The sequence below is a fragment of the Oncorhynchus keta genome, chromosome 33 (genome assembly GCF_023373465.1).
Source record: "Oncorhynchus keta strain PuntledgeMale-10-30-2019 chromosome 33, Oket_V2, whole genome shotgun sequence".
NCBI lineage: Eukaryota > Metazoa > Chordata > Actinopteri > Salmoniformes > Salmonidae > Oncorhynchus > Oncorhynchus keta.
In genome coordinates, this window is record NC_068453.1 from 13,809,758 (window position 1) to 13,818,314 (window position 8,557).

Here is an 8,557-nt window from a genome sequence, read left to right on the forward strand (position 1 = left end):
GTTGATCCATTATATTTAGAAGTATTTAACCCATATATTAAAAGCTAAATTGTTAAGAGGATGTCAATGGGAGTTTAATTATTGTAGTGCATTAGAATCTCTCATATCTAACCGATTACATTCATGTGGACTTTTTACTTGTGTTCAAATGTACCAAATGATCAATTGTAAGTATATCCTTTCTCTTGAGGCGATTGTGATATTATGCCGTCAATATCCAGAGGTATCTAGATAAGTGTTCATTAAGGTCTGTCTTAAGATCGATCGATCTCAAGTTTAGTCACACCGGCCAAATGATAAGACCTAAAGGTTTAGCAAAGCTCACTGCTACCATCTGGCGAAAAAACTGGGAAATGTACAATTTGTGTGTAGAAAAATAATGCCTCGTGCACTCGGTCAGTATGAGCTATGAGGTGCATGAGGCATTATGATTCTATAGAAATGTTATCTTCCCTCTCTGACCGAAATCACTTCTATGTAGGAACTGTGTGTGTGTGTGTGTGTGTGTGTGTGTGTGTGTGTGTGTGTGTGTGTGTGTGTGTGTGTGTGTGTGTGTGTGTGTGTGTGTGTGTGTGTGTGTGTGTGTGTGTGTTTCATCAAGCTACTGTTTCCTACCTTCTGTCTACCTATTCTCCTGTTCCCAGACTCCCACAATGCCCTGCTGTCCATTTGGCCCCCCTCCACTTTGCCAGAATGCTCCTGTGAGTTTGACTCCTGACGTAATCTCACCATCCCAGGTCCTAGGCCACACACACACACACACACACACACACACACACACACACACACACACACACACACACACACACACACACACACACACACACACACACACACACACACACACACACACACACACACACACACACACACACACACACACACACACACCCCTCTTGAGCCAGACAGAGAGGGCAGAGAGAACATGTCATCTGTGATGTGGATTGTGTTTAATGTAGTCTTGTTGTAATCTGATTGGTTTCACAGCAGAAGGCCCCACAGTGCCCCCTCCGTAAGTCTGTGTCAACAGCCCTTTCGCTCAGTCCTCACAGGGACTGGAGATAAGTCACTCCACAGGAAATTTGGGTATGTGTTTGGGGAATCGTGCGCGTGTGTGTGTGTGCGCACACATTCGTGTGTAACTACTAATGATGACGAGAACACTGGAGGAGAGGCAGAGATGAAGATAGAAGGAGAGTGAAGAGGGGGACAAAGATTATGTTTGCGGCATTTCAGCGTTGAGTGGCTAGGGAAATTAGTTCCCGTCTATGCATGTGCAAAACAATAAAAAAACAAGAACAATTATAGCAAGTTTATCTAATATGGGAGTCAATGGTAATGGATTTTGCCAAGCGGTTCTTCTGCTAATACTGTAATTGCGAGGCAGCATTCATATTGGTGACAGGCAGCTCAGGGGCCTTGCAATGCATTCATACAATACTAAACCGCTGTTGGCTAAACAATGTAGCTACACTGGTAACAGTACAAGCTGAGTGTCTTACAATACAGCTATGTTGCTGTTGATGGATCCCTCAACAGGGACAAATAAACTCCTGACAAAGGGGTTTAACTTTATTATTCGTCCATCATCACTAGTGTGGTGGTTCTCACAATAGATGTGAGAACAGCAGAGTTGAGATTAGCCCCCGAGGCCTGCGAGTGAGAGAGAGGGAAAACCGAAGAAAACCGAAGAAAATGAACAATAGTGACAAATGGTTTGATGAAGAATGCAAAAACCCACGAAAGAAATTGAGAAACCTGTCCAACCAAAAAACATAGAGACCCGGAAAACCTGAGTCCATGCATTCACTGTGGTGAATCACTAAAACAATACAGAAATACACTACGGAAAAAGAAGGAAAAGCACGTCAGAAATCAGCTCAATGTAATTGAAGAATCCATAGACGAACCACTTCTGGGAGAATTGGAAAACACTAAACAAACAACAACACGAAGAATTATCTACCCGAAATGAAGATATATGGGTAAACCACTTCTCCAATCTTTTTGGCTCTATAACAAAGAACAAATAGCAAAAACATATAAACTCAGCAAAAAAAGAAATGTATCTTGTTCAGGACCCTGTCTTTCAAAGATCATTTGTAAAAATCCAAATAACTTCACCGATCTTCATTGTAAAGGGTTTAAACACTGTTTCCCATGCTTGTTCAATGAACCATCAACAATTAGTGAACGTGCACATGTGGAACGGTCGTTAAGACAATAACAGCTTACAGACGGTAGGCAATTAAGGTCACAGTTAGGAAAACTTAGGACACTAAAGAGTCCTTTCTACAGGATGGCAACAACAACTGTCCGAGTTACACCAGGAACACATAATCCCTCCATCAGTGCTCAGACTGTCCGCAATAGGTTGAGAGAGGCTGGACAGAGGGCTTGTAACCTGTTGTAAGGCAGGTCCTCACCAGACATCACCGGCAACAACGTTGCCTTTGGGCACAAACCCACCGTCACTGGACCAGACAGGACTGGCAAGAAGTGCTCTTCACTGACGAGTCGCAGGTTTGTCTCACCAGGGGTGATGGTCAGATTCGCGTTTATCGTCGAAGGAATGAGCGTTACACCGAGGCCTGTACTCTGGAGCGGGATTTGGAGGTGGAGGGTCCGTCATGATCTGGGGCGGTGTGTCACAGCATCATTGCACTGAGGTTTTTGTCATTGCAGGCAATCTCAACGCTGTGCGTTACAGGGAAGACATCCTCCTCCCTCATGTGGTACCCTTCCTGCAGGCTCATCCTGACATGACCCTCCAGCGTGACAATGCCACCAGCCATACTGCTCATTCTGTGCGTGATTTCCTGCATGACAGGAATGTCAGTGTTCTGCCATGGCCATTGAGCACGTCTGGACCTGTTGGATCGGAGGGTGAGGGCTAGGGCCACATCTCACAGCAAGAACTGGCAAATCTGGTGCAGTCTATGAGGAGGAGATGCACTGCCGTACTTAATGCAGCTGGTGGCCCACCAGATACTGACTGTTACTTTTGATTTTGACCCCCCTTTGTTCAGGGACACATTATTCCATTTCTGTTAGTCAGATATCTGTGGAACTTGTTCAGTTTATGTCTCAGTTGTTGAATCTTATTATACTCATTCAAATATTTACACGTTAAGTTTGCTGAAAATAAACGCAGTTGACAGTGAGAGGACGTTTCTTTTTTTGCTGAGTGTACATGATCAAATACAAATCACGCTCTAGCGACTCCTGTGGGGGGCCGGGCGCAGTGCACGATAACCAGGTCGCCAGGTGCACAGTGTTTCCTCTGACACATTGGTGCGGCTGGCTTCCGGGTTGGATGTGCGCTGTGTTAAGAAGCAGTGCGGCTTGGTTGGGTTGTGTTTCGGAGGACGCATGGCTTTCGACCTTCGTCTCTCCCAAGCCCGTACGGGAGTTGTAGCGAAGAGACAAGATAGTAACTACTAACAATTGGATACCACGAATTTGGGGAGAAAAGGGGGTCAAAAAATATATATATACATTAAAAAAATACTTGAATCAGTCATAGAACCCATTGCCATTTATGGTTGTGAGGTCTGGGTTCTACAAAATGGGACAAACACCAAATTGAGACTCTGCATGCAGAATTCTGCAAAAATATCCTCCATGTACAACGTAGAACACCAAATAATGCATGCAGAGCAGAATTAGGCCGATACCCACTAATTATCAAAATCCAGAAAAGAGACGTTAAATTCTATAACCACCTAAAAGGAAGCGATTCCCAAACCTTCCATAACAAAGCCATCACCTAAAGAACCTGGAGAAGAGTCCCCTAAGCAAGCTGCTCTTGGGGCTCTGTTCACAAGCACAAATAGACCCCACAGAGCCCCAGGACAGCAACACAATTGGACCGAACCAAATCATGAGAAAACAGAAAGATAATTACTTGACACATTGGAAAGAATGAACAAAAAAGCAGAGCAAACTAGAATGCTATTTGGCCCTAAACAGAGAGTGAGTGCACAGCGGCAGAATACCTGACCACTGTGACTGACCCAAACTTAAGGAAAGCTTTGACTATGTACAGATTCAGTGAGCATAGCCTTGCTATTGAGAAAGGCCAACATAGCCTGTCTTCTCTTGAGAGCCAGGTCTGCCTATGTGCTCACTGCCCACAAAACGAGGTGGAAACTGAGCTGCACTTCCTAACCTCCTTCCAAATGTATGACCATATTAGAGACACATATTTCCCTCAGATTACACAGATCCACAAGGAATTTGAAAACAAACCTGATTTTCATAAACTTGCATATCTACTGGGTGAAACACCACAGTGTGCCATCACAGCGGCAAGATTTGTGACCTGTTGCCACAAGAAAATGGCAACCAGTGTTCAGTGTTCATTTGTATTGTTTATTTCACTTTTGTATATTTTCTACATCACCTGGCATTTGGCAATGTTAACATATAACAATGCCCCTTGAATTAAATTGAATTGAGAGAGAGTGAGAGAGAGAGAGAGAGAGAGAGAGAGAGAGAGAGAGAGAGAGAGAGAGAGAGAGAGAGAGAGGGAGAGAGAGAGCATGGAGTGAGAGAGTCTGAGAGCTAGAAACTGATAGAGAGAGCAAAAGAGCGAGAGAACAGGAGAGCGAGAGAGCGAGAGAGCAAGGGAACAAGAGCAAAAGAGAGATTGAGATAGAGAGTAAGTGGCGAGAGAGTAACAGCTCTGGGAGGCAAAGCCTGTTTGATCCTGAGGGGGTGTAAGACGTTTGAAGCTGACAACCCCTTTGTGATGATAACACATGTTTTCCAGCGCATTACCCCCCTGCTCTCCTCCATGCCTCCACTGCTCCATCTCTCCATTGTATTAAGCCCTTCCAGACGGAAGCTCCCCGTATTGTAACGTCAGCGCTAATCTGAAACGATATCTTTAGCTGTGTGAGTTTATGAACAGCTGTTGGTATTGTGAGACCCACGTTAATCTGGTTCAGTATCTTCAGCCCGTCATTTAGTGCTTTGATCCTTTCCCATTATGGTGTGGCCTCTGTTTATCACGCAAATGCACGCACGCACACACACACACACACACACACAAACAGGCTGTCAATCTGTGGTGGAATTATTCCACATGGATGAAAATAAAATCTCCATTATCGGCCATCTATTAGCAGATGTAAAACAATCTGTTTGTGCATAGAGATCTAATGAGTTGTTACACTTTGTTGTTACACTCACTAATGAGTTGTTACACTTTGTTGTTACACTCACTAATGAGTTGTTACACTTTGTTGTTACACTCACTAATGAGTTGTTACACTTTGTTGTTACACTCACTAATGAGTTGTTACACTTTGTTGTTACACTCACTAATGAGTTGTTACACTTTGTTGTTACACTCACTAATGAGTTGTTACACTTTGTTGTTACACTCACTAATGAGTTGTTACACTTTGTTGTTACACTCACTAATGAGTTGTTACACTTTGTTGTTACACTTACACTTTGTTGTTACACTCACACCACTCAATGAGTTGTTACACTTTGTTTACACTTTGTTGTTACACTCACCAATGAGTTGTTACACTCACACTAATGAGTTGTTACACTTTGTTGTTACACTCACTAATGAGTTGTTACACTTTGTTGTTACACTCACTAATGAGTTGTTACACTTTGTTGTTACAATCACTAATGAGTTGTTACACTTTGTTGTTACACTCACTAATGAGTTGTTACACTTACTTTGTAATGCTGTTCAGAAAGAGGATTGACACACTAGGCGTCTGTATTGTATTATCTATGTACAGTTGTAGATAGCCTAGAGGTTAAGTAACCGAAAGGTTGCTGGTTTGAATCCCCGAGCCGACTAGGTGAATATTCAGCCGGTGTGCCCTTGAGCAAGGCATTTAACCCTAACTGCTCCTGTAAGTTGCTCTGGATAAGAGTGTCTACTTAATGACTAAAATGTTCAATAATGCCATGTTAGTTGACTCATAAGATGTTTACAGCAATGACCTGGGGTCAAGAGTTGTGCACAGTAAGACTGTACACAAGACTGAAAAAGCTGGAAATTACAAATGGCTGTAAGCGAAGTGTTCAACTCAAATTCAAGGTCTAATTATACAGAGCAACCCTAAGTCATCTCTGATTGAGACGCACAATTAGCATCTACTATTATGAGCATAACAATAGAAACGTGAGGTTCCTGTGCCTGACGACAAAAAAACTCAGAAAACTGGAGCAGAGCGGAGAAACAAGGCAAGCTGTGTACAATTAACAGAAATATAAATATCACTTCATGGGATGTGTCCCAAATGGCACCCTATTCTTTGTGTAGCACTACTATGGCCACTATGTAGTGCACTACCTATGGGTTCTGGTCAAAAGTAGTGCACTTGACAGGGAACAGGGTGCCAATTGGGACCATGTTTAAGCAGTCATTAATCAGATATAAATAGTGTGAAGCCTTTAGTTGATTAACGAGGTGAGACTTGTGCTAATTACTGTTTCCTGGGCTTGTAATTAAGTTGGCAGAGATAATCAAGACGAATGAACGCTCTGACCCCCTTCTCTTCTCCCCTATAAGGCTCCAGGCATTGTTCTCTATTGTTCTGTCTGTTTTGATTCGCTGCTGCTGCTGCTGCTGCTGCTGCTCAGTCATGTAGCATGTAGCAGCCCTCACCGTGACACATACAATGCTCATAAAGCACCATGCTTATGAAGCCACAGACATGTCCTATCTACTGTTGTCCCATCAAAACCATGCATGGCAATAGTCTACTTCAAGTCAGTTCTTCTATGATGCTCTTATTGTCTATTTATATAGTACAGCTCAAATAATGTCTTACAGGTACTGTAGAAAACTCTCACTTCCCACCTTCCCTGGAGGGGAGCCCACCCCTTATTGGCCGCCACACACCTCCATCAAACTTAATCAAAAGCCCAATAATGACCACTTCGAAAGAGGCGGGCCATTTCTATTAAGGGTGCTCACCAGAATTCATTAGGCCTCTTTCCACCAACCAAACCAGCTCAATAGAGTCCTACAAATGCTTGTATTGAAAGTAAGTCATGTATGTGTTCTGGCCAATGTTAAGTATATCCCTATTGTAAATGTAGCCCAAATGTATATATTGTTTGTAACTAAGTGTGCTAATTGGAGGACATATTTAAAGCATGCATTAATGCTACAGCCTGAGTGATTAAATACTGATTGTTGCTAATTGTCTCATTGTAGTACTTAGAATCTTTCAGTTCAAGTATATTTCCTTTATTGTCCACATGAATATGCCCTGTTTTGACATCTGTTTTATCCTAGTAAATTCAACTGCCATCCAATTGTCATCCATCCTCAGACAAACCACTTTTTTTCTGGTCATAAAACTATTTGAATAATGATGTATTGCTTCAAATCCAGTTTTTATACATTACAGTCTCTAACTGCTAAAGTTAAGGATAATAAAATGTAATATGTTAACAAGGGATGTTTTTTTAAATGCGTCATACTTCACCAGCCTTGTTTAGGTTGTTGACCCACTCTTTCATATTGTGCCTCAGATGTTCCTGGGACTTTAAAATCTAGTGCCGAGGCAACTTTTTGAGTTGGGTTTTTTATTTTGTATTTTTGGGGAAAAACACTCAACTGGGAAACAAAATCAACTGGACCCACAAGGTAGATTCTCTGACTGATACGTATAAGTTGTCTACATCACCACTACAACTACTATAAACTTGATTATATTACTTCACTACTGGTTGTCAAAGTCTAATACCAACCCCACCCATGGCTTTCCAGAGATGGTTATGCTACTTTCCTGGGACCACGGTTGGGGAACAACACATTTTCAACATGAAGGAGACATGTAAATGAACCTTATCAGTCCCAAGCCAATATCTGCATTTTTCACTCATTTCATTTATCTGCTTATACAGCCTCACATTGAAGTGTTTTACTATTTTCTTTTCAGGATGGGTCTCATGGATGTTCCCCAGGACCACGCTGTGACTTGAGGGCTGCAATAAGGAGAAAATGTTTTCTGTTTTGTTATTTTGGACCAACTTTACTTGTGCTAAATACATGTACGTTCTTTATGGTACTATATAATCAACTAATTGTACGTCTATGTGCTAAAATGACCGCACTTAAAGTATACTAGGTGTAGTTGTAAGACATTATTTGAGATGTCTTATATACATTAACAACGTAGCGACATGAAGAGCTACTAGTATGCAAATAGTGTGAAGTGCAGCAGAAGTGTCACTAGAATATCCCATGTGCACTTCAGCTTTGGTGTACTTTTTCAGTACTTCAATACAGACTTTCAACAAACTGGTGTCTTTTATATCAGTGCATTTGTATGGTATTGCAGTACATTGTAGTGTTATTATACTAAATAACCTTTGTGTGTGTATATAACATGTTTGACATATGCACACTTGTAACGTAGGCTTGAGTGTTTGTCTGTTTACTTACACGGGGAAGACTTCTGGCACCTCCCACTCCCAAGATTGATACAGTCGGAAGTGGTAATTGAACATTGACCTTTGTGTGAATTGGAAACAAGTCGACTAGCAGATATTGAATCCATAATTAACG